The 24,914-nt window shown below is 34.4% G+C and overlaps 1 protein-coding gene and 1 long non-coding RNA gene across 3 annotated transcripts in view; one reads left to right on the plus strand and one right to left on the minus strand.

Annotated features, from left to right (window-relative positions):
* The window catches only part of LOC148133411 (uncharacterized), an 89,729-nt gene extending 77,178 nt beyond the window's left edge, over positions 1-12,551 (plus strand). Inside the window, exon 4 of the long non-coding RNA XR_015746761.1 lies at positions 12,444-12,551. This is a non-coding gene — a long non-coding RNA (uncharacterized LOC148133411). The remainder of the gene's footprint in view (positions 1-12,443) is intronic.
* Positions 1-24,914, minus strand: part of CDIN1 (CDAN1 interacting nuclease 1) — a 141,669-nt gene that overhangs the window by 15,591 nt on the left and 101,164 nt on the right. The gene's annotated exons all lie outside the window — the stretch shown is intronic.

Genomic DNA, 24,914 nt, shown 5'->3' on the forward strand with positions numbered 1-24,914 from the left:
TAAAGGATTTTTTTTAATAAAATAAATATTTTGTATTAATTTTTTTAAAAAAATATGGATCCAATATATAATAATGAACACAGAAATCCAATCCTATCCTATAGCAGTAGCAATAGTACTTAGACTTATATACCGCTTCATAGTGCTTTACAGCTCTCTCTAAGCTGTTTATAGAGTTAGCATATTGCTCCCCAACAGTCTGGGTCCTCATTTTACTGACCTCAGAAGGATGGAAGGCTGAGTCAATCTTGAGCCAGTGAGACCCAAATTGCCAAACTGCTGGCAGCCAGTGATCAGCAGAAGTAGCCTGCAGTACTGCATTCTAACCACTGAGTCATCCTACCTTACCCTACCTTACCCTAATTTGAAGTGAGATAAATAAACAAAACTACAATTGATTTGTCTTTAAAGATACAAAGATAAAAAGTCAACCGATAGAGCAAAATTACTATTATTTAAAATATATTGTTTGAAAGCTGATTACTGCCTAAGGACATTATCACAAAATATTTAGCAAATATTCACAAGAGTTAATTGAAAAAGAGCAGAATGATTTACACACACACATGTATGTAATTGCTTAGTATTCAAATCATTCTATTATATGATAAAAATTAAAAATTATGTGTGATAATTGTATACAATATGATTTTTAAAAAATGTAATGTAATTTTGAAGATTATGCATTCACGTTACATAAAAAAAAGATTATGCCATTTCTAGAATTAATGGATCTTGAATTTTTCTGATTAGTTAATAGATAATGATTTCAATTATTGAGTCATCCTAAGCAATTTAAACAGGATGGAAATAGATTTCATTCAAAAAAGATGTACCCTACAGTAAAGCATAATTCTAGTCTATTTTTCTCTGAATGGTAACTTTCTATCTATATAGTCCAATAATATTTATTATTTTATTTGATATTTCTATATGATATATTTCTACCAGATATCCTATCCCACTTACAGAATTTCCATGGTTTCAATAAAACACTGTTTTCTCATTCTTTCCAGTTGGGCATATCTGAAATGATTATGACAAGTCATTATATGGGATCAGAAATCTTGTTCTTGAAATCTACAGGCCCATCCCTTTCAGCCAGATTCATATAATTTAGTGCTATGAGAGACAGTAAAGCAACAATGATCTATTTTATGAACATATGAATAAAAAATGAAATTGGACAGGGAATTCTGGAGGCTTCGGTTTCTGTCATTTCTTTTAAAGACAAGAATCATGCTTATAATAATTTCTACACTCACTGACAAAAATGATATTGTAGAGTCAAAGATTCCTTCTCAATATAACTCCTAGAGCAGTTTGCTAACGTGTATTAAAAAAAAGTGATTGCATTTTGTTGATCACCTAAATCACAACTTAGTTGTGTTTGTATGGTCACATTTTTACATAAAAAATGTAACCCACTGATTCTTATTCAATGAGATAATAATCTAAAATTGTGTTCAAACAAAGAATCTGTAATCTCAGTGATGTATGCAAATTGTAACTCTAAACAAATGATGCTAATTTGAGGAGATTTCTCAAATCATTGTTTATTGGCTGAGATTTATTTCATTCTTTTTATTCTTAAAATTCATTAAAATCAGACATAATAAATTAAAGGGAGAAAAGGAATGGTGGCTGATCGGAATGCTATTAATGTCTCCTATATGTACCACATGTATCTAAAAGGAAGATCAAATGTTCACCCTGTCAAAAAAGTAAGAGAGAACAAAAAACCTATGCAATACGTCATTTTGCCCACAAAGATTGCCACATCCACATATACACATCAATCTGTGTATATCCCTCACATATGTAAAATACTCAAGACACACAAGTATGGATCTGCTCCTTTCTTCTAGCTGAAAGAGTAAAAAGAAGAGGGGAAATGCAGGTGAGATAAGAGGAAAGGTTAAGAGCTGTGATGGCACAGTGGTTAGAATGTAGCATTACACACTAACTCTACCGACTGCCAGTAGTTTGATTCTCAACGGCTCAAGGTTGACTCAGCCTTTCCTCCTTCTAAGGTCAGTAAATGAGGATCCAAGTGGGCAATATACTGAATCTGTAAACTGCTTAGACAGGGCTGTAAAGTACTGTGAAGCGGTATATAAGTCTAAGTGCTATTGGTATTTCTATTAACTGTGCTGTGAAGGAAATTGATGGAGAGAGAACAAAATAGAAATGAAGGAGCAGTTAGGAGACAGAGGAAAAAAGAACTTGATTTAAGTGTTAAAAAAAGTTAAATTCAACAGGAAAATCACCTTTTTCAAAGAAGAGCTAATGTTAAGCTAATCTTCTAAGGTACCTGTGGTGTACAATATTCAGGTTGCAACCCCTTTTTCCCAATATCTTCCTCTATCTTAGAGAATAATTGTCACGCCTCACTATGCAGATATTTGGCAGGAAAAAAAAATCATCCTAGTTAGAGGGAGGCATTTATTAAGTATTAACATAAACACAAAGGACTGGGTATTACATGAATTTACAACACAAAATATGTGAGGCTGCATATTTGCATGTGGTTATACCACTCTCTGTCTAGATCTATCCTGGATCCTATTACATTGATCAGAAATATACAGTGCTTTTCTAGACTATAGTGATGCAGTGGTTAGAATGCAGTATTGCAGGCTACTTCTGCTGGCTGACTGAAATTTGGCAGTTAAACTCTCACCAGGCTCAAGGTTGACTCAGCCTTCCTTTCCTTCCAAGGTGGGTAAAATGAGAACCCAAATTGTTGGGGGCAATATGCTGACTCTGTATTCTGCTTAGAGAAGCTGTAAAGCACTGTGAAGCGGTATATAAGTCTAAGTGGTACTTTCTGCATGGTCACCATGCTGATTATTCAGGATTCCAATTTCCCAAAATGAATAGAAGCCCACTGTAGACCTTTTCATAGCTTCATAGCTTTTATTCAGAGAGAATTACTCTTTTCTGGTATATAACCTGAATGAGTTTAGCATCCTCAACAAGCCTTTCAAAGTATCCTAAATGGTATATTAAGTTCAGTTACATTGATGATTGTATGGGGATAAACAACAACTAATCTACATCTGATTATGTTAAACCCTATGTTCCAAAGGTGCTTTTTTCAAGCGGCAACTGGGCTTTCTAGTTTTTCTTTGAAGACATAATGCATCTCATCCAAGAAGCTTCTTCAGCTCTTCAGCTCTTCAAGGAGCTGAAGAAGCTTCTTGGATGAGAAGCAAAACGTCTTCAGAGAAAAACGAGCTGAAGAAACTTCTTGGATGAGCAGCGAAATGTTTTTCTTCAAAGAAAGTCCAGTTGCTTCTTGAAAAAAGCATCTTTGGGGCAACCATGGCCTGGATGACTGAAAATCTCCATAGACATTAAACCTTATGCTATTAAAACAAGAGAAAAGGCAAAAAATACTGTTACTCATCAGTTATTTATCTAAACTGAGGTCAGTATCTCCCAAAAAGCATTGGTAAAACTGCCAGTGATGCAAATGGTAATGTGTATAACCCCTCTGTAACTAAGGAAGCATTATGGTATTAGTAACTAATTTATATGCAATATCTCCTCACTATTTGCTAACAACTCTCCCTGCTTAATTATACAACATATTCACTCATTCATTTATTCATTTGTTCATTCATTTATTCATTCCTCATATTCTCAATTATAGTAAAAGCAGAATCAAGGGTAAGTTTATGAGATTGGAGTCAGACTAATTATTTCTCAGATACTTTAAACTGGGCATATTAATGCGTATATGCCTGACTGGATGAGAGCAACATGCTGGCAAATCTAATAATCACATATCATCTTACAAGATCTAACATAGTGGACATGGTGAAGCAATGACATTTGGTAGAGCCTATATTTGTGGAAAATATGGTAAGTTGCAATGAAATATGAAAGAAATGTATACGTACAGTTTGCTCCATTCTTTTTAATTAATACATGAAAAAAGTTTCTAATTCCAATTCTTAATGAATGTGTTGTCTCTCTCCCCATACTATTCCTGATTTAATGAAATATCTACCACTGTTAGATCTTTTAATTATTACAGTTCATATTTTAATAGTTTATATTAAAACCAGTACAATAGTTGCTTCATACGACTAAGAGAATCAACTCTTAGTTGTAACCAAAGGAATACTCAGCAGGAGGCTGCATCTAATCCTACTTGCTGACAATTGCATTGAGGTATGAAACATATGCTCTCACAAACTTATTTATCATAGTAACTTTACATTTTCAAGCATATGTTTGCCATATCTTAGGAGTCTATCTCAAAATACTGTTGTGCATATAAGTCCTCATAATTATGAATCAGTGGGGGAAACAGTCTTTTCATAATATACTCAGTGCTCTGGAGTGACTCTTCTGAACATCGCAATTGCTGTTAAACAAACAAACTCTCAAGTTAATAGGTTAAGTGTTTGTGTAGTTGATAAATGTGAGGCTAATATAATCAGTGGTAGTAAGAACCATACAATTGGTTGTTGGCAGAGCTAATCAGAACTTCTACTTTTCACAAGGCTAAAGTTTCAGAAATATGTATTCTCTAGGCCTTTTGACCTAGATGAGAGGTTGTACATGCTAGCCTTGTGTTCTGGTAAACAGACTGGAACTCTGAGTGCAAATCAATGCCATGTGCTTTCCACTAATAGAACACATGGGTTTAAAATTAAAATGCAATGTAATCGAGTGCTTTAGGAAATTTAAGCGGTTAAAGGAGAATGTGGCCAGATAAAATACTTAGGTCACATTTTTATGTTCCCTTGCCCCTCTCCACTTAAAAATCTGGACAAATTCAATTGTATTGTATTTCTTCACAATCTGATGGAAAAACAAAAAGTTCATTTAATTATTTCATGGTTGATTGATCTAGGGGAAATGATGATGTTGTGTGTTTCTCTACAGATATGCCTCCTATTAGATTAATATGTTTTATTGTAGCAGACTAAGTAAAGAAATAGAGGGGTAAAACGAGTAGACAAAGTGGAAAAAAAATTAAAACACTAAAAATAAATACAGATATTAGAATTTCTAATATATATAACACATGCAATATAATACATTTATATTATACATATAATACAAATAGACATTGATACAAAAATTAACCTAACCTCAGGCATATCTATCCAAAAGTAAGTCCTTGACTACAGTGATACTTTCTCTTAGGCAAAGAACCTCAGTGTAAATGACAGTTTAATTGTGTGAAGCTGCTATTTCGTTTACAGTTTCGTTCTAAACCTTGTGTTCCCCCTGTATTTGATTCTGTAGTATGAGCAAACCCCAGAAAAGTAGAATAATGTATTTATTCTCAAAAATTAATAATTATGAGGGAAAAGAGAAAAATGTATACTGTAAACTCATACAAAAGGACTAGTTGAATAGGACATTTCAGAAGGAGGGTATTAAAAGCTGCAATATAACACACAATAAATTAAAAAGATGAAGTCTGTAGCATAAATATGTTGGAAATGAGTTTTCAGAAGTCTTATCTAATCATTTTGTGAATAGCAGTATTTGGATTATATCATTTTGCTCATGTTATACTTAAAAAGTTAAATGGTTTGTAGTGATTAGAATACTGTACATAATTGGATCAAAACTATTATAATACATAAGGAATATATGCCATTATTTCTCCTTCAAATATAAACATTTCCTAATGTAAATGATATAATATATTAATTTATTTAATCCATAGATTCACTAGACAAATATGTCTACTTCAATGCTAATATAGAACAAATGATTTAACTCATGCTAATTTCATGCTCTATTTTGTACAGAATTGAGTGTTTCTCATTTACCTGATACTAAGCACCAATGAATTCATATTTAAATACTTATGTGCACTTCTAGTTATATGTAAATTTCAGTTAATAAATTGAAAGACTATGCCTTACAACACTTTAATTAAGGAGACTATTAATTATAAGTGGATAAGAACTGGCCATAGGCATTCCGTGCTGTCAATAGAATACTTGTAGCTCAGGGCTGAACTGTGGGTTCTTGGAACCACCACCAGTGTCCCATAACAGGCACAATTGTGTTTTTACATTTTTTGAAAGGTAACATTTATCTCCCAACCAATCTTCCAGCAACTGAGTTTGCTCCATGAAGTAATTGAGAAATCTATAGTCCATAGTTCTTTCTACTTTAGCATTCATAATGAGGTCTTCTTACCTGAAATATCTGTGATATAACCTGAAATTTCTCTTAGACATTCAGGAATAAACAAGATTCCAACTCAGTGTGGAGAATTAATATATAGAATTGATTCCAGTAGCCAAAATCTTATCAATAAATAATCAATCCATGACAATGGATATTTTTTTGAACCTGAATTTAGCAGATTCTAATAAAATATATATTTCTGCTAATGGAGATCTAATTCATGTGGATGTGTCAATCCCTCATTTAATTATCCAGTTAATGTTGTATGTTGTACTGAAAAAAAAAATTAGGGAATCACTTGGAAAGGTTGAATTCTCCCACCTCATGTATTTCTGTCTTACAATACACATTAATAGCATGTTTTCTCATACATGATAATGGATATCTGATTATGAGCTGAGGAGCCATTATGAAAAATTCACAAATCTGCACTATACATGGGAGAAAGTTTCTGTTCTGCTGACAGGCACAATAGGGTACAATTCATAGGAACCGTTCAAACAATACAGCATGCCAAGAGTGGTGGAAATTCTTTCTTATTTCATGTTAGCTGAAGATATCACTGGAAAGCTAATCTCCACTAGGGTGATAATAATGTCTTGTTCACATAGAACTATTTGCATAGACACAAAGACTCCCTTCCACATTTTGGAAAAAGGAGGAGTAATGAACCTCCCCCATGATAAACTGTACATTGGAATATAATGCTTTAACAGGCAATGATTGTTCCTGGCAGGGTTCTATGACCATGATTTTAGGCTATTCTTTTCATAAATCACATTTTAATGCCATTTTATTATTGATATTTCAGTCAACTATTGTTGACTGAGAAGACATTTGGCTTCTAAATTATTATTCCATATCATTCTTGCATAATCTACAGATCCAGTTAGAACATATAAAATAACACTAGAAATAATCTCCTATTGATTCTATTCTTAAAGAAAATTCTGATGTTAAATGTCACAAAAATGAGCATCATGATCTATATGTATGATCTTCTATATATTCAAGATAAAGCATTTGTATTTAATTTTCATTGTACTATTTTGTGGAAATAAGTATTAATTATGCTTATTCTACAGTTATTAAATCCATCTTATACAAAGGCTATTCAAAATAAAACACTTCTCTAAAGTCTATCTATAGTCAAGAAAGAAAATTCAAATGTAAAAGGTACAGCAAAACAAATCAAAATTGTCCAATTGAGAATAAGATATTTTGTTAAAATGTATTTACATTAATATTTTATTATAATTTCAGCCAAATTGACAATTGCTAGTTTTTATATATATATTTCTGTCTGCATTCAGTTTGATTCCTAGAAACGTCTTCCTTTGTTTGTGTGTGTGTGTGTCTTGCTGAATAATGTAATATTTTATGCAGTCAATTTAATAGCAGTTTATTCTCATTGACAGCTACACTACATGTTTTTAAAAAAAAAACTCAAAGCAACAGTTGGTAGAGGTCTGACCTCATCTTATGAAATATGAGTATTCAGCTATCAATGAGGGTACAAATGATTATCTTGAAGTTTCATAATATTCTGCTTTGCCAAAAATATTTTCTATTAGAAGAAAAACCACTTAATAAAGGACAAATAAGAAGCAATCCAGGAATAGAGAAAATAATTATTTGATTTGAAATATCTATGGAAAAGATTGTATTCAACCCATATACTCTATAACTACATACAGGAAAGTAGAGATGATTTTGATATATTGCATTTACATAATTTTTTGATAAATCCTAGTCTATTTTATTTCTTCAATGTAATATTAAGTAGTCCAAATTATGAAAAGTCACAATTCCTTTATTTCTGTTCAAAACTGAGTTTGTACATTAATTAATATAAAGTTTGCAAGCTAAATCATCAAGCGCAATGAGCTGCATTTATTTAGTTCTTTATACGCCAAAACATTTCAGTGTGGCTCTCGCCAGTCAGACTCCTTGCATTTTTCAAAAAGTCCATAATTGGATATCTCTCTAAATAGAATTACTATACCTGGTCTACATTCTTTAGTATGATTAACCATTTAACTGACAACATATATCCATGAAACAACATACATATAGGAATTTGTGAATATGTATTTTGCTTTTATATATAGAATTATATAGTTAGAGCTTTATATATATAGTTTTTCAAAGTATTATTGGAAAAGGAAACTACATACAAAATATGGGTTTGTAATGCCATGTTCCTCAATTCTAAACAGATATTTCACAGGTGCCAGCATTTATTCAGGTATCAATTTCCTTGAAAAGAGGAAAAGTTCATGGCATTTGTGTATTATATAATTCACACACACACACAAACATACGCACAGGACTGAAAATAAGAATAAGGTTAACAGCATTAATATGTTAATAGATGTTTTCTCCATCAAATTTATATGGAATGCTCAGCATCATACTACAGACTACAAAATCATTTTTTATCTTCTTTCACATCAGTTTTCAGTGATTTCCTTCTAATAAAAAACGTATCCTTTATTAAGGATTGCACATTTGAAAATTGTCATGATTCTATCATTGATACATTCATGTAACAATGATGTTTTATAAATTTCTTAGATATTGTAGATCTGTTAAAAATGTGGTAACTAATAACACATCTTCACATACATAGTTAACATAATTAAAAAGTGGCTAAACAATTCTTAGAAAGTCATGGCATTCAAACAAATAACTTATGTTCTCTATTATTCAATGCAATAGATGTCAAAAGCAAAACAATAAGGAGAAAACAAAACTTAATTCATTTTTGAACAAAATACTAAGTAAAAATTATAGTATTCTTCTGAAGGACACATGTCTACATTCATCAATATATTTTTAGCATTTAATAAGAATCTATGCAGTAAAGTGAAAAAAATAAAAAGAAAACTTTAAAAAGAAAACACTTAGAGATATGTCTCCTTCTATATAACAAACATGTTAACACTTCAGGGTTGTAATGGATGCCATCACAGTATTGCCACCTCAATTTTTGTTTATTTTTTTTAGCACACCAAGATCTGAAAAGCACGGTGTCTCACACTTATGTATTCTATAACCTTAACTATTATTCCTACTGTGTAAAAGCAAACCATAAATTTGAGGTGATAAAGCACCAGTTGGCAGATGTGAAGTCTACTACGAAAGCAGAAACCTTTAAAAGCTGCGTAACCATTATGAAATAACTGACCTATATGAAACTGCTACCATGGTTCACAAATTTATTGTCAGGTTCCAGCCTCTAGCTGTTCTCTGATTGTTCTAAATACTTGACAAACTGAAGCCTTTTCACTTTCTGTTGAAATTGCCTCATCTCCCTGTCAGAGCGCCATGGGGGACTCCATTACTTTTCTGACTTCCTTCCCCCACTGACAAGTCATTTAGCTGGCTTCTTGTTGTGAAGGCTGTCCATGTCAAATTAGCCAGAGCCCCTATTGTCCTTATTACCACTCGAAAAGCCATCATGAGTAATGCTACGGGGTCCCTCAGTTGTCATCATTTGTCAGAAAGAAAGGGAGTGTGGTTACATATAGTTGACAGGTAATTTCAGTGTCTACAATTACCCCAATTAGTCTTGTCATAAACAATTCGATAAACGCACACCAATACAAACAGATAAACACACCAAGGTCTCTCACTATTAATGTTGGGTAATGGGTAAATCAGTGATATAATGTTATATTTTATTTATTTCTTTAAACTACCCACAGCTGTGTGCTGGCAGTTGCTACCTGGTCAGCACAAATTGTACTATCTACTTTCATTAGCTCATCACTACAAGAGAATAGGAAAGGCTGTGACAAAATTCATTTAGAAAGAAAAAGAGAGCAGATTGCCTAAAGCAGGTGTTATAACAAAGATAAAAACAAAGGTTTCCAGTTCTTTACTGCAATGGCTTTAGAAGTGATTATTTTATGTTAATATACACACATGACAAGAAGTCCCCCAAGAAAGTAAGGAGGAAAAATGCAACTGCTTGTATTAAAATAACATTCATTTGGAAATTAAAGCACACTGGTGGTATCACACATGTTAAAGGCTGTTATGTAGAACCAATCATTTTATTCATATTAACTCAGTTTTGAGCTGGGCAATCAAGAATCTAAGAGATATTCCCCAAAAACATTCTTCTTCAAAAAAAAACAACTGATTTCTGAATTTAGACTACACTTGGCTAGTGAGTGATATAATTTTTCTAACCAAACACTGTCAGCAGCAATTTTTGTTTCGTAATAATACCTATCTCTTTTAACACAGTCTACCACAGAGTAACAACAATGAATTAAGAACTAGTAAGATTAGTCCTGGCACTGTGCAAAATCTATCCACATCTCAGCATTTCTTGAGTCTACTGTACCCTGTCTGTTTGCTGACCACGTACTTAAGTGACGGGAGGAGAACCCAACAGAAACATGTTGTTGTAGGAAATTGCTTTTGGCAACTATTTGTTCAAGCTCAAGATTTTTTTTTTTTAAAGCCAACACTAAGAACCCAACAGAAAACAGGACAGGTCTCCCTAATGAGTAATCTATTTTAGCACAGTCTTGTCTAGGCATGACAGTTTACTGAGAGGCTTGAAAAACTCGTAATTACCAGTGTTACAGGGCAATTAATGTATATTACACTGCACTACTCATGGCAGCAACTGTCATTTTCTCAATAAAAATGAGTACTCTTCAGCTAAAGGTGACATTAATTGGGACTTTAATGACTATGCAGAGGAGCTGAAGCCAAATATGAACAAAACAGCGATTCAATGAGCAACTTCAGAAACGAGAAAATTGTACTAAAATGAGATTAATTGCTGTTTAGAAAAAGGAAAGAACCTAAAAAGCTATTAAATTGCAGGGTTTGGGTGCCCGGGTGATGGTTGTGATGTTAATCTTGCATTCTCACAGCAGGCAAATATTCACTAAATTCAGAGCTTTTTGACAGCAGGAAAAATCATGTATGCTTAACTTCAATCCATCAAAAATATATTTCAGCTTTTATCAGTGTTCTAAATACTTCTGCAATTTCAAAAATTACTGCTCCATTCCTTGGCTGTCATCATGCAAATGTGAATACTGTCAATATTGCTGTGAAAAATTTCTCAGCTTCAAAAGGCTTACTTTGGTGATAAAGAAAGAAAAAATGTGAAGATTAGAATTGGAAAACACACACTACTAATATAACAGAAAGCAAACAATAAGAATTTCATGTTTAAATTGTGGAAACCACTAAAATAGAAAATGATGGGGTGTTTGTCTATGTGTATGTGTAAAAATCAAAGAAAACTAATTTCTGAAAATCTTCCACAGCCTATGTAGTTAATTACTTGTTATAAATAATTAGGACATAATTTTGCAGCTCAACTTCAGGTGATGCAATGATTAAAACAGTTCTGGAGTTTCTAAAAGCCTTTATCTCTTCTACTTAATACTTGATGCAATTATATAATTGCTTTATAGGTCTTTCAACTGTCAAAACGAGTGTATACATAAAACATCACATTTAAACTCTGACATACAAAGGGGATAAACATAGGTCTGGCTTCCTTTTAAGTTTTGTCTTCAGAAAGTAGAAATTTGAAAATAGAAAAATTAATTCATCAGTTCAGAACAGTCTGTTGCCTCTTTATATATCTAACTTTTGTGCATGTTCTGAAATAGAGCACTCAGCAGAATACTTCCCACTGCCATTACTGTATTTCACAATTATTTTTTAATAATCAATGCTGTTCCCCTTTCAAGTTATAATAATTAAACAGCTAGCATTTTTGCAGAGTATGAATTGTATAACACACATATAAACAAACAAACATACATTTCGGGCAGTACTAAACAATTTTGTCAAATAAATAATACAGATAATTTCCAAAAATAGGGTGTCTTCCTAAAAATAAGTTATCTTACTGTTAACAGTAAATAACATTGTTATTTTTAATTAACTATTTTGGCTGCATATTTATGCAAAATCAGATAGCAGAGAAGAATATTTAAATGAACATCTAATTTGCTTATCAATGATATAGCAGTTGAAGGAATCAGCTTTCCAGATTTGTCTTTGCCGGTATATAGGTACCATAATGACTAACAAAGTGGAGTTATGGTACCTATTATGATATCTATATACTGACCCATCAGTCCTTCAAACAAACTCTATGCTAAACATAAGAGACCCAGTTTGGTATAGTGATTAAGATTCCAGATTAAATCAGAATGAGTTCTAGTCTTGCCTTAGGCACAAAGCCAGCTGGGTGACCTTAAGCCAGTCTTTCTTCTCAACCCTAGGAAAGAAGCAATTGCAAACCACTTCCAAAAAATCTTGCCAGGACAACCACAGAGACTTTTCCAGGCAGTCTCCAGGAGTTAATACTGACTTGGAGGAAAAAGAGAGAAAAAGAAAAGGAAAGAAAGAAAAGAAAAGAAAAGAAAAGAAAAGAAAAGAAAAGAAAGAAAGAAAGAAAGAAAGAAAGAAAGAAAGAAAGAAAGAAAGAAAGAAAGAAAGAAAGAAAAGAAAGAAAGAAAAATAAAACAAGGTAAACACAAACTATCTGATTGGATTACTTGGCAAGCTATTTGGCAGATGGATAGGCAGATTGATGCTCTAATTTTGACCAGGCTGATATACTTCAACATCTGGGTAAAAGTATTGTTCAAGCCAGGTTCTGAGTTATATACATTTTTTTAAAAAAAAATTGTTCTACATTCCATCTTATCTCTAAAACAAGGCTGAAGAGGAAATTCAAAACAAAAATAGTTCTTTCTGTTAATTTAGCAATAGCACTTAGACTTATATACCGTTTCCCAGTGCTTTACAGCCCTCTCTAATTGGTTTAGAGCCAGCCTATTGCCCCCAACAATCTGGGTCCTCATTTTATTGACCTCGGAAGGATGGAAGGCTGAGTCAATCTTGAGCTCATGAGACCTGAACTGCCAAACTGCTGGCAGCTGGTGATCAGCAGAAGTAGCCTGCAGTACTGCACTGCACCACCGTGGCTCTTATACAATGTACAAACTCTACGAAGACTCTAAAAGAATGTTTTCCTATGATACACATAAGCCTATTATATTAAAGAAATTCCAAACTGAAGAGGCATAAAACAAGATGCATCAATCTAGATATCAATTTTCTTGTGGCCAAACGAAGTAATTCAGGGTGTTCCTTTTTACAAACATCAGTAAGATTAAAACAATATTTGTGTGCTTAGCCACATAGTGTTCTGAGAAAGCATGGGGAGATGAATTGTTCTAAAACCAAGATATTAATTTTTCCAAAGCATCCTAGAGTACACGCATGACACTTAACAATTAAGCAAATCAAAAATCTTTAAATATTTGGGAATAGTTTTTATTGCTATACCAAACACAGGGAACATTAAAATGCAAAAAAAAAAAAAAAAACACAAAAAAACAGTAGCAGCATTATTTTCCAAGAGTGGCACGACATATTCCATCACCGCTAAAGTTATTTTTGGCTAAGGCTCATCTTTGTTTAGAGTTCAATTAGCACCAGACAGCTCTTCTCTGTAACAGGAGACCATGTCAGTCCAAAAATCAGGAGGAGTCTGATAGTACCTTTTGAGCCAACACATTTATTAAATGTTTTAATTACATTCTTTAGTCTGCAAAGTTGTTATTATTCTCCAACTGATTTCTGCCTATCTGGAATGCATCCACTTTAAATTCATAAGGAAAGTATCCTCCTGTGGAATTAATGTGGTACTCTTTTCTCAGCTGCCTACCTGTCCCTTCCGTTGTATGGAAACTTGCCATGGCCGGGGAAGCTTCATTTGGCTATCTAACCCATCACCATGTGCAAAAAGCCTCATTTATTTTCATGGTTTTTCTTCAGCTTCTGACAGGCATGCCCAGACTCTGTACATGCTTGCTTTCTTACTGAGGCTGCCTTGGTCCATTCTCCAGGTGGACTCCATTCTCACTATCCTTTGAAAGTCTTCTTTTATTTCAATGCTAATCCTTTATTTATTATTGGAGAAAGAAGCTTCTGAAGGATCGTGAGAATGGAACCTGCTTAGAAAATGGCACAAGGTGACCTGAGTAGGAAGACTACACCTAGCATAGTCTGGTTGTGCCTGTCAGCAGCTGAGGAAAAACCATGAAGGTAAGTGGATGCTTTGCATGTGTTGGTGGATGAGATAGCCACCTAAGGCTTCTAAGGCCACCGCAGACTTCTGTGTACTAGTGGGTGCTGTAGGTTGTGCCAGGTTGCCCAGGGCATCTCCCACAGCCCCACATTCCTTATTTGGACTCCATTTGCTTAAGGATCATCTGATATCACTTAACAACTACAACTAAGAGTGACAATATTACAGTAGTTGAGTAAAGCGGTCATACAACATCTTGCTTAACAAGTGAAGACATCTCACTTCACTTAATGACTGATATTCTAGGCCTGATTGTTGTCATAAGTCAAAGACTACCTGTAGTAATAGAGGTACTCTTTGCAATATGATTCTGGTGTGTGGTGTACCTCCCTCCCTTCTTGTATCTCAATGAATCAGGGAGGCACTTTCTCCAGTTGCTTTCTCAGGACTTAAAAGTGTTTCAGTCTCCTTTATCTAGGTAACAGTTCTGGCATATTTCCAGAAAGGTCATTGCTTAGTCTCTATAGCCCTCCTTCACACCAGCAAGACTTTGAAACCAAATAACCTTTCCCAAATTTTGAAAAGCACTAACTTTAGCACGGTCTATTGTCTTTCACAACTTCAGCTTCAATTGAAGTATTGTGGCTACAAACTTGATTTTTTTAAAATTTCTGTCTTAGTTAAGACTTTTCCCTGAAATTGATAAGCTTCATTGACCACAGCTTAATGTTCCAATCACATGACTGACCTGTTTTATGATCTTTAGGACCAAAATAAACAGGTTGCATTATGATCATAACTTGAGGATCACATGTAATCCCATTTTAAATTTGGATCAAACACTTTTTTCTCTTCCCAACCCAACTCATAGGATTGTGTGTGAGGATAGTAGAAAGAGAAAGCATTGTGTTTGCAGCCTTGAGTTGTACAAAAATAAAGCAAGGATATCAATCTAATAAATCATTCATTAATGCCTCTGTCATTGTGATAGGAAGTCCCATTACCTAATTCTTCATTACACAAGGAAGCAGAACCTTTATCCTTCTTGTCTCTCTAGCATTTAACTTCATTAGATGACTCTGATTCCCTTCTACTCTTTCAGTACAAATTGTCCTTGAGTTATGGTTGCTGAATGTTCAAAGCTAAAATGGTTCCCCAAAAAGCTACTTATGACTCAGATTCAAAGTTTGATTTGAAGATTCTAACATCTTTGTAACTACATCGTCAAGGCATGACAGTGTAATGAAACTTGACACATTACAGGGGAGTTTCAATTGCACTGTCATGCACATCTGTTTGATCATGCTCTGCAGACAGTCCTAAACTTCAGCAAGAAGCATGAAAACCAGATCACCTGGAGCTGCACCCAAAATGAAAGGGTGAAAGTAGAGGAAGAATGATGATTTGAATTACTCTTGAATTGCTAAATAAATTATCTCTGCACATTCTTAAAATGAAAAGGAATGCTATCTCTAATGACCTATGCAAATTCAGTGAGTGTGCCATTCAGCCTGGTTTAGATTATTTTGATAGCAACATGTGAAGAACTTTTGAGATAGAATCTATTTCATAATTGATTTAAAATTATGAAAGTAAGTCTTATTGAATCATGATTGTTGAGGTAATTCCCTGTTAGGAGAATGAGTGCACACAGGGAAACGTAGTAAGAGTGATGTTGAATAACACACGACCGGCACACAGGTACACTGAATAGTAAAATGTAGGTTTTACTTCCAGTAAATGGTTAAGCAAAGTCCAACAAGCAATCCAAGTCATACACGGTTAAAGTAGTCAGTGTTCAGTCCAGAGATAATCCAAATAACAAAGTCCAGTATCATACACAGTTCAGTAACAAACTTACAGCAATCCAAGAAGAACGACGATCAGCAACAGACAATAGGGAAAATGCAGGAACCAAGAACATCAACCATCAGAACATCTAGCAACTAACAACTGACAACAACATATAACCCAGGTTTCTGGCTCCATCTTATGGCCATTTGAGGAACCACACCCAATTACAATTTTAGCATTCCCTTAAAGAGACAGTATTAAATGTCTATCCTGGTTTATATATTTCCAACCCAACTGTTAGGTGACTATCAATTCCTAACAATGATGATTGTGGTGCCCCATCTTTAGAGATTACAGGCCAGAAATGGTCCAGACATTTTAAAATATGTTTTTATTTATTTTAATATTATAAACAGTTGGTTTAATTTACTTTAAATAACAGTTTGATGTTTTGAAAGGTTATTATCCTGTCTTTTTTTCATACATGACTCAGGGGTACTTCTCCAAATATCCTATTTCCCCCACAATAATAACCCTGTGCAATGAGTTGGACTGAGAAAATGAATGGCCCAAAATCTCTCAGCTATTTTTTCATGCCTAAAACAGGATTAAAATTTAAAGTCTCCTGATTTCTAGGCCAACACCTTAAGCACCAAACAAAACTGGCTTTCTTTTTACCTGGCTTTATTTTGTCATTTTTAACTGATGGTTGTTACAGTTTAGAGCCAAATGTGCATGTACAAATTTAGGCAGTTCTGGTCAAATGTTTCAATGAATCTCTAATTCAAAAACAGCAGACATAACTTCTATATAGAACAAAAGTTAAAACATCTTACTGCAAATCTGAAAGCACACTTATTACATTCACGATATAAGTAAACAGTGAATATGGCAGGTCATAAATTTGGACTCAGGCCCATAAAGTTGACTTTATTCTTTGCAACATCTTCTTTGATGGAAATAATCAAATTTAGTAGCTCAGTAAATGATTATATATTCTTGTTTGGGTATTTTTTCCCTCTCTTTCTTGACGACCTCTTCTAGCTCAGAAATATTCTTAAATCTCCCTGCCTGCAGCCTATGTTTGAGAACTCCCCACAGATTTTCAATAATACTCAAGTTTGAGGACTGTGAAATCCATTCCAAACCCTTCATCTTTCTTTCCTGTAAGTCCTTCTTGGTTGATTTGGGGATATATTTCAGTATGTCATCTTGATGAAATATTCAATCTCTTTCCAGTTTCAATTTTTTCAGCAGTGAGACCAGAGCCCCTAGGATATATTGATATTTGACTCTATTATTTCTTCCATCTTCAAAGTATTTCCTGTGCCACTGGTTGCCATAAAAGCATAAAGCACAATAAAGCCACAATAAAGCTTAACTGTTGGCAAGGTGTGCTTTTTTCAAATGGTTCACTCTTTTTTTCACTTCTAAACATTATGTGGCTGTGGTCAAATGGTTCATTTTTTTGTTTCAAGAGTCCAAAGTACCTTTTTCAAAATAATTTTATTTTTTATTCTTTAGACAATGACTTTTCTGATGATATCAGAGAAAGGTCACTTTTTATATGTAACACTGTTGTTGAAAGGTGTCAAAATGCCTTTCTTTTGAGGATTCGATTTTCCCTATGGGAGAGCTCCGGCGCAGGGATACGGACAACTGCTTGAAAGCTGGATCTTTTTATTTTTCAGGAAGGCAGAGAACAGCGAGAAGTCTGCGTTCCTGGGCTAGCTAGCTTCTTATGGTAAGTCCCTGGTTTTTTATACCCTTTTCTCCCTTTGTAAGTTGATTTTGTGTGAATGTTTGTATTTGTGCTTAATGTTTCAAATCCTGTTTGAGTTTGTCTTTATTCCCTTTATTCCTATAAACTCCGTGGGGTGCAGAAGGCAAACTCCGCAGGATGGCCAGATTGTATTATTGGTTTTCTCTAATCTCTTTTAGCTTTAAGATAGTTTTTCATATTTGTTCTGTGGCAATCTCCCGTCTGTCTCTTTTGTAATTTATATTTTGTGTCTTTTGTCTGTTTGTTTTGCTTATTTGGTATGTCCTGTGTTTGTAAGGGTTTTCTAAATTATCTTTTTGTTTCCTTTTCTTATTTGTCTAGTTTTCTTAATTACTTAGGCTTTTGTCTATAGGGATTCTTTAATACCTTTTTTATTTGATTCCTTTTCCTATGTAAGTTTGTTTTATGGCTGACCTGATGTTCCCCTTGGGCTTTTCCTGTTTTTGTGACACTACTGTCTTCGTGAAGTTCCCTTTCCACACTATATTGCGGACAACTACTCCGGTGTCAGCTAAACTGTTCAGAAGGCTATTTGCAAGTGACCTGTTGGTGGTATTTTGAGGGCTCTTCTACCAGAAATTTTTCTTGATCTTCTAATATTATTACTTGGCTTCGACAGCTCTACATAGCATTCAATATTTTTCATATTTCTAACAGCTGAACTTGCTAGAAAGTGAAGTGTGATTCACACACACAGAGAGAGTGAATTTGGCCCAATTTCATGGGAAAATGATAAAAGTGACTACGGCTACAAAACTTACACATGCAAGGTCAAGATTTCCTGCCTCCCTTTTTGGAGGTGGGGAGGACAGAAGAGGGAGAGGGAGGGAGGGAAGGAGAGAGAGAGAGAGGGAGAGAGAGAACCTCCTTCCCTTGCTTTGTAAGAGGGAATTATGTTCATTTTCAAACGCTTAGAGGCTGCTTAGAGGAACATATGGTTTCTGAAAGGAGACACAACAGCACTCCAACCTTAGACATTAGAATAACAGAATTGGAATGGAATCAGAATCAGAATAACGCTGGAAGGGACCTTGGAGGACTTCTAGTCCAGCCCCACTGCTCAAACAGGAGACCCTATACCATTTCATACAAGTGACTGTCCAGTCTCTTCTTAAAAAACTTCCAGTGATGAAGCACCCATAACTTCTGAAGCTGTTCCACTGGTTAATTGTCCTCACTGTTAGGAAGTCTCTCCTTAATTCCAGGTTGCTTCTCTCCTTAATTAGTTTCCATCCATTGTTTCTTGTCCTGCCCTCTGGTGCTTTGGAAAATAATTTGACTCCTTCTCTTTGTGGCAGCCTCTCAAATACTGGAATATTGCTATCATGCCCCCCCCCCCCCAGTCCTTTTATTTAGACTAACCAAACCCAAATCCTGCAATTATTCTACATATGTTTTAGTCTCATCTTAGTTGTTCTTTGCGCTTTTTCCAAAGTCTCAACATCTATTTTGTAATGTGGTGACCAAAACTGGATACAGTATTCCAGGTGTAGTCTTACTAAGGTTTTATAAAGCAGTCCTAATACTTCATATGATTGTTCATAGAATCTTTTTATAAAATCTTAAATTAAATTAAAGAATCTGTTTATAGAAACTTTGGAGGTCTTTTAGTCCAATCCCTTGCTCAGGCAGGAAACTCTACATCTGATGGCGAACCTATGGCACACATGCCAGAAGTGGCACATAGAGCCATTTTTGTTGGCATGCAAGCCAACGCCCGGAATAGATCCACTGCAAATGCGTGTACACCCCGCCAGCCAGCTGATTGTCGCGTATCTGCCATGCATGCATAGGGGGACGCGTGCATGGGAGACACGTGTGCATGCGGAGATGCACATGTGTGGTGTCATCACGCGCACATTGCACTATGGGTGCAGGCACACACGTGTACTTTCGGCACACGACAATGAAAAGATTAGCCATCACTGTCCTATACCATTTCAAACAAATAGTTGTCCAATCTCTTCTTAAAAACTTAAAAATTGTTGCTTTGGAGCTTAAGTTGATCCCTTCTTCTTTGTGGCAACCCCTCAAATATTGGAAGACTGTTATCATGTCACCCCTAGTCCTTCTTTTCATTAAATTAGATATACACAATTCCAACACCCATTCTTTATATGTTTTAGCCTCAAGTCTCCTAATCATCTTTGTTGCTGTTCTCTAGAATCTCAAAATCTTTTTTTACACTGTGATGACCAAAACTAGATGCAGTATTCCAAATGTGGTCTCACTAAGGCATTATGAAGTGGTATTAACACTTCATGTGATCTTGATTCTATCCCACTGTTAATGAAACTAGGACTGTGTTGGCTTTTGTGGTAGCTGCAGCACACTGCTGGCTCATATTTAAGTGATTGTCTACTAGGACTCCAAGATCCCTCTCACAATTACTAAGCCAAGTACCACCTATTGTGCATACCTGTGCATTTAGTTTTTCTTGCCTTACTTTTTTTACCAATGAAATTCATTTTGTTAGATAGGATCTAATTCCCATTTTTCTATTTTATCAAGTAGTACATTGTTGTCTATTTTATCAAAGTCCAAGTAAATTATATTCCCACCATTTGTCTGGTCCTCTACTTTTGTCACTTTGTCAAAGAATACAATAAGATTTGTCTGGCATGATCTGTTTTTGACAAACCCATGTTGGCTTTTGTTATGTCTTTTGTTATGTCTGTAGTTTCCTGGATCATTTTTTCCCCTATTTTGAAGATAGGAATTATACCAGCTTTTTTCCAGTCCTCTGGTGGTTCCCGATATTCCAGGATCTGGATTAGTGGTTCTGAGATCACATCTGCAAGTTCCTTCAGAAGCTTGGCGTATAAACTCATCTAGGGTGGACAAGATATTTGTTCACCTGGATAATTGTAGACCTAATAAGCCTGTCATCTTTTTGACCCTCATTTACAGTAAACAGAACAGTAAGTTAGCACTGAATCAACTGGAAAAGTATCTGAATTTCTGTACCTGCCACATATGTTGCTGACTTACTTTGAATCTGTAAAGAATTGCATATGAATACAGGTTGTCCTTGACTTACAACAGTTCATTTAGTGATTGTCCGAAATTACAAAGGCACTGAAAAAAATGACTTTGACCATTTTTCACACTTATGACAAGTACAGCATCCCTATGGTCACATGATCAAAATTCAGATGCTTTGCAACTGATTTATATTCATGATGGTTTCAGTATCCTTGGGTCATTGGGGTCACCTTTCATTACCTTTGGGTAATGAATTACACTTGGGTCACCTTTCATTACCTTTCCAAACTTCTAACAAGAAAAGTCAATGGGGAAGCTAACTTAACAACTGCAGTGATTTATTTAACAACTATGGCAAGAAAGTTTGCTAAATGGGGAAAAGTTTTCTTAATAACTATCTCACTTAGCAACAGAAATTTTGGGCTCAGTTGGGGTTGTAAGTCAAAGACTACCTGTAAGAATGGATTCAAAATTGAAGAAAGATGAATCATTTAACTTAGTGCATGCAGAGATTTCAGCATTTCTTTACAATTGGAAGTGCCTACAATTTTGCAGGCAAAGTTTACTCACTCAAACAAATAAACAGGTACTAATATCTATATCTATATTTATGTTTTCTGTGTAGTAAGTGTTCATGAAAATGTTAAACTGCTGTTTTTAAGCAAACAAGAAAATGCAATATTAATTTATTTTGATAGAATTTGTGAAAGCACTTAATCTTCCTAGGGAAAAAAAAGCATGTTTGCCAAGATGAAAAAGATTAGTCTGCAGAAATGTATCACAATTAGAACAAGATATATACAGACATTAGACATATATATGTGTGTTAGTTTGTGTATAACCTTTTCAGTTTGTAAAAGAATTGTACAAAATGGTAAAATGAAGTAAGAGCTTTGTCTTTGCTCAATCACAGGTGGCTAGTGTTCACAAAAGTATTCTAAAGTAAGTGGAGTACATGCAAACATATCGTTTATTTTTGTCATCTGGTTTGTCTTAATCATGATCTAAAAATTCATTTATAAGCCTGTATACAAAATGCCATGTTTATATCAATATCATATGCTGCTTGCTTGAAACAGTACACATTAAAATGAAGAACAGAAATCTGTGTAATGGTCAAAGACAACCAATAACAAAACCACTAAATTCTAGTTGTCAAACATAATTTAGTATGTATATTTCTTCATTTCTTCTGATAAAACAGAAATTATTAAAATTAAAGTGATATGGGTGCGTGTTTACGGCTTCCTTTAAAACTTTGACTTACAGCAGTATCTATTTAAGTTTAAGACAGAAAAAAAAATCACACAGAGAGCTCTGTGCAATGGCCTGGTGACTTTTTATCCTCCTGTCAAACCTCAGCAGTTTTATTTGTGGTGATACATGCTGAAGAAGGTTGGAGGTTAAAGTTGATAGGAGGGCCAACAGGAACATCAACTAACTTCTTTCCCAAGATTACATCTCTTAATATATTAGTGCATGTTGGCAGCTGCTGCTGACTTTACAAGTACATTTTATATACTCATTAAACCAAACCCCAAATTCTAGATCATATGAATGAAGTTAATACCTTTGAAGCTTTTATCATAGAGACTTCTAATATTACAATCACATATGCTAGGGTTGTACAATGATTGTTGATTAACTGTTAATGATTGTTGATTAACTGTTATGAAGCTAAGTCATTCTTTTTTTATAATTTTCAGAAATAATTACTAATATAAGTAAGATTAGAAGTTTCTCTTCAGAGAAGAAAATAACCTTAGAACACTGCAGTAAGGGTTCATTCAATTCACAAATCAGATATTGAACCGAGATTTTGTAGCCGGGCATTTTGAAAAGTAGATGATGCAATTTAAAATTATTTCTTGGCTTTGAGTTTCAGATGTTTTAACAGAAATCTCTATTGGCTATTTTTTGTTATAACCTCCCTCTTTTAAAAGCAACGAGTTTGTTAAGACATATTCCTTTCAAAGCATTAAGTGGTAGAAACTTCCAGTATGGCTCTCTATATTTTTACTGTTAGATTTCCATTGGAGGGCCTACTCTGAGAACCTGGCTCCTACATTTCTATGTGGAAAGTGATCAATGGACAGCAATATTTTTCAGCACCAGAATTTTAACAATTTTTAATAATAGTTTACATTATATGCTGCTATATTTAAAATAAAATATCCCATAAACATTATGTAAAATATTCAACATAAAATAATCACTAGGGGTAAGAATAAAACAACCAGCTCAATAACAAATATAGCAAGTAGTAGAACTTGAATTTTATTTGAAGTTTTTTCAGATTTTAGTGAAACATGATATAAAAGTTATAAATAAATATGAATTAGTCATACTCCAGTCATTTAAAAACAGCTGAGGCTGACACAGGCTGACTCAAGCTTTACCAAAACCACAAAAATATAAACAAAGAGTTAATAATGTTTCATGACTAGTAATGATTTTTCTGCAATATTAATAATTGCAATCCTCTGTGCCCCAGCAACATTCTTAGTATTTGGATAGAAAATCTAAGGCCAATAAAAATGCTTCATTGTGTTACTCTTACATTGCACTTACAAAGCACTATCCTACTAAAGGTAGTGTCTTTATTTTCTTTTTCCCCTCTAACTACAGTATTCGCAGGATTTTAAAAAAACTTTTCTTAACCTTTTAAATGGAGTTGGATTCTTTATGATGAATTGTAATAAAATGGATTCTTCTCACATACCTCCTTGCTGGCAATTTAAAATGAAGAGTGGAGATAGCAGTCAATCAAATTACAATAAACTGCATCATTTATTTCTGGCCCTTGGCAAATGTTCTAGGCTACCAGAAGATATTTTTCCTGTTCTCAAAAAGTGCTTTATAGTATTTGTTGCCATATTTTGAAAGAAAACTTTGAGTTACTTTACTACTTTGAGAGGGTTAGCTTTGCTTCTGCTAACATGCTTTGGCATGATATTCTCAAAACAATTGAACCATGCCTTTGGCATTTATTAAAAATGAAATTTATCAAGGGAAAATATGGTTTATCTCTATACATCTACTGATGACTCCCATCAATAGACACATGTTGTAGAGATAAACCACATTTATATACCATTCAAAAGAAACAATTAAAGAGCTAAGATGGACAAGACAGGAATGTATTCTCTTCAGCAACCAACATCCAGATAAGCAGGGATTAACACCACACAAACAATTGAGCAGCGAACAACATCGAGTCAAGTAAATATTGAAGAAAAAAATCACACCCCACCAACACTGGCAGGATAAGCTACTATATAACAAACACAGAGAAAACCCTACATTCATTAGTACTGTAGATGTTACCTAGTGAGATAATGAAACATCTGCAAGCAAGCAACCAAGCTCAGAGAGCACTAAGGACTCAACAGAAATTATTTATTTATTAACCTGCATAATTCTGATCAATGACTATTGTGAAGAACCAACTATAGACTTTATGTACAAATATTTTAGAAGATTCATGGCAAGAAGTCATATAAAAGAAAAGCTACCTTATATCCCTACTTCTACTCATATGGATGGAAAACTGAAAAAGACAAAAATATACTATTTAGAATATGAATATTAGATTAAAAATCAGGTTGTCTGATTATTATGATATGAAAATAATGACAGAACTAGTGAAAAGAAGATGGGAAGACTGTTGAGAAAACTTTGGGCGTACACAGTGCTAACAGTTCAGCTGTCAATATAGGCACATATGAGCTGCAGGAAACTATAGGAATGTTTCTATAGAAGTGGAATTGGCCTTTTAGGCACTCACCAAACAGTGGTGGGATTCAAATTTTTTTACTACCGGTTCTGTGGGTGTGGCTTGGTGGGTGTGGCATGGCTTGGTGGGCATGGCAGGGGAAGATTACTGCAAAATCCCCATTCCCTCCCTGGGGGAAGGATACTGCAAAATTCCATTCCCTTCCCACACCACTAACCTGCTTTCCAGTTCCGTTCTCCTGTGCAGGGCAACAAAAGAAGAACCAGCCAATCAGCTGGGACTCGGGAGGCAGAGAATAGATGGGGGTGGGGCCAGTCAGAGGTGGTATTTGCCGGTTCTCCGAACTACTCAAAATT

This window comes from Notechis scutatus, chromosome 1 (assembly GCF_049901735.1).
Source record: "Notechis scutatus isolate UNSWTSFEM ecotype Mainland chromosome 1, rNotScu1.2, whole genome shotgun sequence".
Taxonomy (NCBI): domain Eukaryota; kingdom Metazoa; phylum Chordata; class Lepidosauria; order Squamata; family Elapidae; genus Notechis; species Notechis scutatus.